The sequence below is a fragment of the Leuciscus leuciscus genome (assembly GCF_965113295.1).
Source record: "Leuciscus leuciscus genome assembly, chromosome: 16".
NCBI classification, from domain to species: domain Eukaryota; kingdom Metazoa; phylum Chordata; class Actinopteri; order Cypriniformes; family Leuciscidae; genus Leuciscus; species Leuciscus leuciscus.
The window spans coordinates 6625385-6636877 of NC_138740.1; positions in this window are offsets into that span (position 1 = coordinate 6625385).

Genomic DNA, 11493 nt, shown 5'->3' on the forward strand with positions numbered 1-11493 from the left:
TCCATTGACGCAGATTCAGATCGCTTCATAAATGTAAATTCGTCTGTCCATCGAATTTTCAAACGATTTATGAATGACTGGAAAATTACCGCTCCACTTCACATTGTCCAATGAAATTTTAACTTGTGCCAGATAACGATTGGTCGGTGTATTATACATGACAAACAGGCTTCATTGAATTATGTCATATTTTAAAATATGTGATATGTGGATTTTTAATTGAATCGACACTTTTATTGGAAAAAAAACATTTAAAAATTGTTTGGTTATTCCTTCCTGCCGTCGAGCCACATAGGCCACTGAAATAACTATATTTGGCTTGAGAGCATCGGTTCCCGGGCAGAATGTGGAATACCTACGTTTACACTAGTGCATTTTCATTTTAAAACGCATAACTTTTGCTACGGTTCCGCCTGCCGTCCACACACACACACACACACACACACACACACACACACACACACACACACTACTCTGGAGTTTTAGACCCTCATCCGAAGAAAGACACACACAACTTGACGCAACCAATAGCAACGCGTTGTGGCAACGACACCGACCTCAGATTGACAGAAACGTAAAAATAAACGTGAATTTAGGCTACTTTACTTTTGTACACATTGTCATGTTAATTATAATCAAATGCATTTTGTTTTATTGACCAGGGGATCGAGTCATTTTTTGTATCATCTGGACTTAAGTAAAACATATCCAAAAGAATTTTTGAAATATTTGATATATTTTGGATTTTATGAGTTGTGACTCCCAGTTCACGTTGCCTGATTAGGGTAAGGACCAAGTCATTAATCTGTTAACTGTTACTGGCCTATCTGATCTAATGTTGACAAATTATATATCATTGGAAAGCTTACGAACTCATCTAATCAAGTTGTGTTCCAAATTTGAAGTTGATATCACAAAACTTTAAGTTCCCATGAGATTTTGTTTAGGCGTAATACCAAAAATAGCCACCAGGTGACATACATTCCATTGAATTTAATTGTATGCATTCTGCCGTAACAAATTAATACACTTCTGTCCAAATATCACTTCTATCACAAAATATTGAACCTTGAGACTCAGACCTTTCTGACAATATTTTGTCAAGATTAGAAAAGGTTTTGATCATAAATTATGAAACATGATTACGCCCAAAAGGGGAGGAGCCCGATAATAGAATTTAGAGTACCGTTTCTATGGTAACGCAATGTCCAATTTCAAAACGTTTTTCACAGGATGAATTCTGAGTTTGTAAGCTTTCAAATGATACCTAATTTATGATAACTACTAAAATATGATGTAATAAAAAAGTGATAAAAAAGATAATTTTATATTTTAGAGGATAATATATATAGAGTATAATATTATTTGATCATTTTTTATTGACAAATACTAGATTGTTTTATTATGAACTTTTAGCATGAAAACCAAAGTTTCAATTATCAAAAGTGTGTGCGTCGACTTTTTTGTGACAATCGCCAGAACTCCTGTTATGATGTAGATTTTTTGAGGTGCACTTGTCATAAATTTATCTATTACTGTTCCTACATAGTTTGTAACAAAAAACAGTGCTAAAATATATATTTAGGAGTCTTAGACCTTTCCAACGATATATAGTTTGTCATGATTAGATTAGGATTTAATTGTAATATAGTGAATTAAAAACTCAAAATACAAAGATGGTCAAAATGAATCCCTTTTTTATACCCTAAAAAGGCAACGTGACTCAGGAGTCGCATATATTTCAAAACGTGCTAAATAACAACATGAACAACATATTAATTAATTTTATTCTTCAGCACCTTAAGACAATGTTCAAAATTAATGTTAGCAGTATTATTATTATTTTTCCAGAAGAAAAGTAAGTTTAATATATATTTACTTTCCTCAAAATCTGAATGTCCTGCATCACCGGTAGCCATGTTGGATTTAGGTCAGGCTGACTAATTTATCACAAAAAATTTGAAGCAAATTATGTGACCAGCATACTCAAGACAGACCAGGCTGTGATAAATGATAAAAAGGATTTGATGGGGAAAAAAATTCTTATGCCCCAAAAAAGACTCTCAGGTCACGCTGCCTGTTTTAGGGTTAAGTAGGCTATAATTATCTATATAAAATGTCTAAATATTTGTATTTAAGACATTATATATATATATATATATATATATTATATATGTATATATTTATTAATTTTTTGGGGATAATTATAGCCTACTTAATTATACAATTATATAATAATAAATTGACAAATAAAAACTAAGACAAATAATTTGTATATATTTGCTGATAATTAAAGTCTAGATAAAGTCTTGATACGCGTTATAATCACGTCGATCACCAACACAACTTGTCAATAGTCAAGGTAGTTTCCGAAGTTCTTAAACAAATATTTCACTGTATAATTAATTACTTTAGTATATTTAAAAATAAAAGTATAATAACAACACTTTTAATACAGAATTTTTTTTAATACAACACAAGTTAACTTCATCAACTTCGTTGTTATATTAATTTTTTATCATTTTTGTCTCCTTTTCTTCCTCTGATGGACTGCCACTGGGCATATCGCTTATTGTAAAGAATAATAATAAATAAAGAGATTGATACATTTAATGAATGTTATAAAACTAAGGCAACCAGCTTCCGGAGCTCCTGGGTGTACTTAAGTCATCTCTTCTCTTCCCTCTCTCTTTCTCTCACAGTTTTTCACAGATAGTTCACTGTTGCACACGAACAGCCATTCGGTTATACACTTTTTTTTGAACAACATGTCTTACAGCCATCAAAGATGCTTATCCATCAAACTGAGCATGTCCACCATGCCCTCCTGTTTCAGAGAAACAGAACCCTTAAGCCCCTTAGGTGAGCATGAGCTCGTCACAGCCCTCCGCGCAGGGAGGTGTTGGGCAATAATGGAGGTAGAGGATCGTTTACGCTCAAAATTTGAGAAGAACGGGTGTGGGCTCACTTCAGGCCAGTGGGGAATAGTGGAGGCCCCACAAGGAGCCCCAACTCCTGCTAGGTACCAGCAGGGAGAGCCTGTGCCTGCCCAGTCCCCTGCGGGAGCACCCATGCCAGACGGGTCCCCACAGGGAATACCTGTACCTAAAGCATCAGTGACCACTGTGTCCCCTAAGGAAGTACCTGTGCCCAACTCGTCCCAAGAGGAAGCACTCATGTCCACTGCCTCCCCAGGAAGCACATTTAATTCACTAGTAGCTGACTTTAAACACGCTGAAGAAGAGAAGGCTGAGTTCAGAAGAAAGCTCCAGACCTGGTTTCCTGGCATTGAAGGTAAGAACATCAGCCAGGCCAACAACAACAAAATATAGTTTTCTCTTAGATTATTATATATATATATATATATATATATATATATACACACAAACATATATATATTGCGTTTTAAACAATACACATAGTTTCAAAGCAGCTTCATGGTAATAAACAGAATCAGTTGTTCAATTGTTCAAAAGAAAAAATTCAATTCTGTTGTGTAAATCAGCTTCTTCTTTTTTTTTTAAATAAACAAACAAAACAAAAAAACATTCATGAGATGACTTGCTTATATAATCTTTGTATTGGACAGGAAATAACATACTTGCTGTCCTCGGTGGAGGGCTCGAGCTCGAGACTTGACCTGAAGCCTGAAGTCCAACCCCATCCTGACAGGAACTCAAGCCGTCACACTAGAGATCAGAGCCTGTCCACGTCTGAGCCAGAACATGAGAGACTGAAGACTGGAAAGAAGTCATCAAGTCATCTTTGTTTTAAAAGTCAAGACAAGTCATCTTTATGTATATAGTGCTTTATAAATGACCAATCTGTATATATGTCCCCTTTGAATAAATGCTTTCAATGAATACAAAAGAAGAAATGCTTTAAAAAAGTCTCAACCTATGAGAAAACTTTGAAGTGAAAAGGCTAAAGCCTATTTTTGTGCTTCCCGAAATAAAAAGGGGTACTATACGGTTATCCGGACCACACGATGGCCTACCCCTAACCCCGCCCCTAAACCTAACCCTCACTGGGGTTAAGACCAATCATACGATGGCCTACCCCTAACCCCGCCCCTAAACCTAACCCTCACTGGGGTTAAGACCAATCATACGATGGCCTAACCCCGCCCCTAAACCTACCCGTCACTGGGGTTAAGACCAATCAGGGATGACTATACGGACTATACGGGACTAAAAGACACACGTGTGGTCCGGATAACCGTACAGTTCCTAAAAAGGTTTAAAATCTCCATCTACTGTACATGGTTGCAAACTTACACAGCCTGTCTAAAACATAACCCTACAATAAATGAGACTAGAGTCTGTGGGTAATAATAATAATAATACAATTTGTTGCCTGACACCCCCATTGGTTATTTAAGTTAAAGATGCTATTTTTGTATTATTAGAAAGATTTAGGTCAATCTTGAAGCTTATAGGAATAGTTCCCCAAAAACAAATAAAAAGTGATGTCATGAAACAGGCTGATTGGTCCATCATTCTCTGTAGGGCACAGCTGATTGGTTCCTGCTGTATGAGTAGCCAATGAGCTTGCGTGCTCAACCTTCAATTACTTTGTCAGCATTTGTTGTAGTTACAGCTTTCAGAAACACTACACCTTTCCCAGCTCCACCTGTATTAACTCAAATTGAAAAGAATTAAATTATACATACGATTTATTGTAACGTTACATGTAAAATTACACATAAAACGTGTGATTACTAGTAAAATGTTTAGGTCACTTTGTTAAGATTTGATTAATCTAGGTTCAGGTAACTAAATTCAGTCTTTGATTAATCTAAAGATGATAACTATAACGTCTCAGGTTACGACTGTAACATGTTTCCTGAGAACAGGGAACGAGACATTGTGTCGATGACGCTATGGGGAAAGCCCTCCATGTGAACCGGTGTCTGAAAGCTTATCCAACTGAGTATGGAGTGCGAAGCAGATCTTTTAAAAGTCGGAGCGTCGTGGTTAGAGATTATAAATGGTATGAGAAATCAAATTCGTGCTATACACTTTCATGAGATCGGGCTGGATCGAGTGGAAGCACATTTTAAACAGGTAACATAAGTGTAGCTCTTGCTCTGCTGTGGAGAAAAACAGTGCGGATGTATTAAGCGACGTACGAAGAACGGACCCCTGATTTCTAACACACACTCACAGTAGTTCGGCTGGGCTTGCATCTGTCAGATCAGAAACTAAAGCTGATGCTCTGCTTGTGTTTTCTGTCGGCTCCGGTCGCGTTCATATGTAAATTGTGTGGGCTTATTTTGTCCATTAGATTGAAAGATCTGAATAAACCCCATACATTTACCCACCCATAGACTTTCCCCTCGAAGAGATCAGGACAGAAGTGGTTGGAAGTGGACAAAAGAGACGGATTAAAACACCAGATGTAAACTGGAATTACAAAGAGTTTACTAAAAAGAAAGATTTTGAACAACTCGCTGTGTTTCCGTCCGCCGACATTTTGTCAGTCAAAAATAGTCAATCTCCGTAACAGGGAGGAAAGCTCCTAAAGCTTACTTCAATATAAATTCACGGACAATTTGTTGTTTTCTCGTTAGTGAAAATTAATATTGACCTTGTATTTGAAAAAGGATCCTCATATAAGAAACAATACTAAAATTCAGAGTCCGTTCATTCGCATTCGGAAATCGACTATTTTTGACTGTCAAAATCCCGGTGGACACAGCTACAGTGAGTTGTTCAAAATCTTTCTTTTCAGTAAACTCTGTGTACACAAACAATGTTCTCAATGCTCGAGTTCATGTGTAGAGCCCCTGGTGATACTTTGAGCAAAGTTTCATGTCGTATCGAGCCTCCTTAGTGTTTTAAAAATAGTGATTTTGGATGCTATCAGAGAAAGTCTAATGAGGGGAGAAGTGCCACTCAATAAACTTCCGGTTGCAGTTCCACTCTTGTTCCATATGAGGGCGCTCACAGGACGAGTGCAGAATGAATGGAGGTCTATGGCGCTATACACATCAAAATCCACTTTTCTCAGAATATAATTTTTTGTCTAGTAATTTGAATGTTGTTTTCGAAAGGGGATGCAAAGAAATTACACATTGCTTGGTGTTAGATTTTTTAGAGTCACTTATTTGCTTTAAAAAGTCTTTCAAAATGTCAATGACGTCATACACATCGTACGACCAGAGATACTGCTTCACGGCAATCCTTCAGTCACTTTGGTGCTTTCGCGCTCTGCACTTTCTTTTCTCTCGAGGCATCGACAACACAGCTGACACAGGTAAACACACAACACAGCTGACACAGGTAAATACACGTGCTAGATGAGTTTTTGTTTTGTTTGTTTCTGGTCCCGCTTCGGATGCCACGATGCCATCAAGCGGCATCTCTGGTCGTAATCAGTCCTTCACTGACCAATCAGCGTTCATTAGCAGAATGCTAGTGTGTTATGGGCAACAACAACTCAACCTGTAAGAAATCGAAAGGACATAAGCCGTCTAGCCCCATTGACTCCCATTCATTTTGCACTCATGGCGAGCGCCCCCAGTGGAACTCAGATTGGAACTACAACCAATAGGACTTAATAGGGCGTTGGAGTGAACAGGCTTTCCGTAGACGGGCTTTGATGCTATCATAAAAGTGCTCCATTCACTCCCATTCACAAGGCATTTTAACCTAAAGCGAAAATACGGTAAAACTTAAAGTGGCGTTTCCATTCTAATTATGCTTTTAAACGAAAGTTTGCCTCGGGTAGATTAACAAAAAGAGCCTAGGTTGCATTTTGGAGAGAGTTACGCTTTAAAAGAGCCTTTTTAATTTTTTTTTATTGGTGGTGATCCTGGATGGCACTGATGGCAGTGGTCCTGATGGTGGTGGGAGTAATTATGAGGCATTAGATGACAGAATACCTCCATGCAACTTCACCTGCTGGAGAAGAGAAGTAGGTGGTGTACCTTTGGCTTATTTCCAGTGCTTCCCTAGAGGCATTGTTGCTGCCAGCTCGCTGGATGGGCTGCATGGCAAACTGTGGCTCTGATGGCAGGGGGGCACAACTTCCTTCCTCTGCATCAGCATCCTCATAACGTAGGAAATTGTGAAGGATGCAAGTGGCCTTCACACCACTGCATCTGCCACTTTTGGTGAGACACCAAGCATGTATTCCTGGACCAAGAGAGACAATATTGCCTCACACACTTCTTTTACCACCCTTGCCACTGTGCAGTAACCCACCCTGTAGCTAAAAGCTATTGATCGGAATGAGTCTCCTGTTGACAGATATCTGAAATAAATACAGAGAAAAGTTGCAAAAGGGCCATTATAAATTAATCACAATTATCAAATGTAAAATAACACTGCATTAATTACTAAATTAAACAGATTAATCTTCATTAAAGTCACAAAAGGTATTCAGTCAAGAGCAGTACGTTTTTTTCCCCTTTGTCCTTTGAGAGAGCAGCAGGATTATTAGGCTGCTGTCACTTTAAGACCTAATGCACTGATGCAATATAGCCTACTTATACTGTACATGTGTGTTTTCTTTCTCAGCTGTTTAACTGACTATGATGACCTGACCTGATGTACTCGTTACATCATAAGAAGAATGGCATCTACGCTAATGAGGTTTACTGCAGTCAGCCAGATCCGGGCCGTATCCAGATCAGATGGTGGACCTGCGCCTAGACACGACCACAACGCCTTCCTCAAGGGTCAGCCTCATCAGCCCTGTGAAGGCTTCATCGGCACCGATCCTCAACAAACTCGTCTCCATACCGGCGTGACTCCGATCTTCAACCAGATGGAACTGGATAAATATTCTCAATGTTCTGATCCAATCTGACTTCTGACCTATAATGGCTTGCTTAGTTGGGGGACATTTAATATTCAACAATATTATTGATCTGCCTTACTTAAGGTGGACGATGATGCCATTTTCTTCGAAAAACAAACTTTGTTGTATTATTTTCATGTTATCACTGTAAAGCTGCTTTGAAACAATCTGTATTGTATATAAATAAAGGTGACTTGACTTGACTATGTTCACTAGGATACTCGTTGAAACGCGCACTTTTTTTAAACGGCTCAATTCAGTATTTGCGCGCTGTCTGAGTCACAGCTTTCTGGGCGTGTGCTTTTGCGCACAGAAACTTCCCAAACCACTTGCGAATAACAAATTGAGTTCAAACTGTTCTTGCGCTTGCATGTTTAAATTGGCACGCCTTAAACTTTCGATGCAGCGCTGGTCCATCAATCCGAGCGTCGGTCATGTTTGCTCATGTTCTCATAACACTGCATTGTTAGAATTCATAAAAATGTTACTGGCCAACTGGTGATTGACACCGTTTCATACTCGCCAACGTTGATTTTTACTCGTGTTTGGCGAGTGTTAATTTTAGGCCGTATTAATCATTCAGCTTAATAAAAAAATTAAATAAATTCTTGAAAATGATAAGTGGATCTTAGTGGGCTTATAAAAAAGGATGCGATGTAAGTCATGCCTTTTATTGTTTTAGCTGTTTGCTGTTTCAAAGTCCTGTCACGTAAGCGTTGTGGGCAATGACACAGAAGGTAAATGAAACAATGCAGTTTAACTTGAGGCGATCGTCGGTGTTCAAGCACAATGGCTTGTGCTGATGATATATAGTTATACAATGGATGGACATGTCTCTTTTCAAATAAAATATGAGTTTTTAAGTGTCTCTTTATTGAAGTATGAATATATGTACTATATAAAAGTAGACAGTTAATATAGTGCCTCTTCTTCAGTTGGACATACATTCATGTCTGCAACTTGACAAATATGTTGTCAATATCATTAAAATAAAAAACATTTACCACTCTCGTCTTTTATTTACATCAAAAGGCAGGTAGGCGTGTAGGCTTATATGTAGGCTATAAATCATTTTGAAAATTGAATAGAAATAAAGTTTATATTTATTAATGTAAGCATGTGTAGCCTACTCAGTTCACATGAAAAGAAAGAGACAGAAAAGAAAGAAGCTAGAATCAGTGAACGTACATTAATAATGACAAAATTACCAGGTTTGGGATTAATTAAAATCATTTAAATTGAAGAGCACGGCATACCTTTAAAATGTTATTAGTTTTATTATAAAACTAATAAAATTTTATTACATACTGAATTGGTCGATGTTTCTCTGAATTTTCTTTATTATGTTGGCTTAAGAAAGCCAGCATATTTGAATATTATTATTATTATTTATTATTATTATTATTATTATGAGAAATTGACTCCGCCTAGAACTTTAATGCTTCACCAAATTCAGCTCAGACCTTAAGACTGGTCTGACTCGCTTATATCTTTTCTAACTGGTCAGACTTATTTTCCCAAAAAATCCATTGACTTGCGTTATCTGAGCAATGAAGGCGGTAATACTTAATGCTGTCCACTAGAGGGGGCGACAGGATAATAAGTGTTTTCTACTCTCTTTCCCTGTTTGCATCAGTTTAAATGACAAATAAATGCATTAATTTCATTCATAAACAGGCCATATCTGTGTATCCACTCTCTAGTTTATTTTAAGATATTGTTATTCACACTGGTTTTTGCATTTAATGTTTGTCCATCTGGAACTTTTATTTGTCATGAGCTCTATATTTAAAGATGTAGCCTACTAGAGAGAAAAAATAACACAAACACTGTTTTTACTTGGCAAATTTGTTTTCCTTTCAAGTAGGCTATAGCCTACAAGTTATCCTGCTTTTTGCCATGGCTTTGCCATACTGCCCAGAACAAACAATATTTTCTCCACACGAGATGTTTAAAAACCCTGCATGTAGTTTTTGTGAAGACGAGCGCATATCTTACAAAGGCGCATCTATCTATCTATCTATCTATCTATCTATCTATCTATCTATCTATCTATCTATCTATCTATCTATCTATCTATCTATCTATCTATCTATCTATCTATCTATCTGTCTCTCTGTCTGTCTGTCTCTCTGTCTGTCTGTCTGTCTGACTGACTGTCTGACTGTCTGTCTGTCTGACTGACTGACTGACTGACTGAGCTTCCTTTGAGAAAAATAGCAGACCACCTTTTTTAAACTGTTATTTAAAACAGTGGTCTGCTATATTTCACAAAGGAAGCCCATTTGTGCGGTTGTTGGCGTTATACGAAAAGGACATTCTGAATATGAGCCTAGGCTACTATAAAATTAGCGGGCTTAAAAATGCGTATTGATCAGTGCAGAGTTATTCCAGACGCCTCCCGGTGCTATTTGTATTGGAATTGTGTAATCACAGATTATGAACAGATGTTTTCAGAGGTGGACAAAGTACACAACTTCCTCACTTGAGTGAAAGTACAGATATACTGGTCAAATATTACTCCGTTACAAGTAAAAGTTGTAAAGACCGATTTTTACTTAAGTAAAAGTACAGAAGTAGCCTACTCGTTTTTAAAAGTACTTAAGTATCAAAAGTAAATGTCAATGCATTGTTTTATTATTGTTGCATTGTTGTGTGTAATACTTACAGTAGGCCTACCTTATGCCTCTGAATCTACGCCTGCCTTTCTACCCTCATATCAACATCACATTTATTTCTAGAACACAGTTCCAGTAATGGGATTTAATGTTTTTTGGCTTTTAGTATGAATATGTTAGCCTTACTGTTATCTATAAGCCAAAACAAAGACAACATTTGCATTTAGAAGACCAAACCCAACGTTGAAAATGAAAATCAGTTTCAAGTACAGTAAAAGTAAAGTAGCCTACAGATACTCAAAAAGTGTACTTAAGTACAGTACTCAAGTAAATGTACTTTTTTACTGTCCACCTCTGGATGTTTTACGCATTAAGGATATATTCCCATTGGGTTGTTGGGTTTTCATGTTTAATGGGAACTTGAGACATAATGATTTTTATACTGTACAAACTGTGTCATCCCCTAACTCTAATGTAACAGTTATGGGTAGGTCATCTACGGGCATCTAATATTACGGACATATTATCATGGCACAGTTCAGCCTATTATTGATTTTTATTTCCACTTCCCTTTTATCCAAGGAGATATTTGAACTATTTGCACTGTATTTATCAATGGGAAATACATCATGCTAAAATAATCTGTCATATAGATGGAGTCACACTTGCAAGTCTCAGCAACACGAATTACGTGACCAGCAACATATTTCTGCTTCACATATTGTGCGTAGTTAACAGTGAGTGGTGGTTTCAGACATTATTTGATTAAAGTGCATTAAAGTGCCGCACTCGTACTGACTCTTATTCTGCCTGAAAGAAAGAAAAGCTCGTAGCTTACTGAAGGCGGAGCGGTTTGACCAATCAGATGAAAGGGGCGTTTCAGCGCCGCCCACGTGTGCAAATGAAATATCGAGCCCATAAACCGATTTGTAAACCACTAACGAAAAATGAAAAATCGAGCCAAAATCTCATTTTTCGTTTTTTAAACTAAACTAAAAAAACGAATAAACAAGCTGGTTTTCATTTCTCGTTATTCCATTCCAAACAGGAAATCAAATGAACAAAAAGT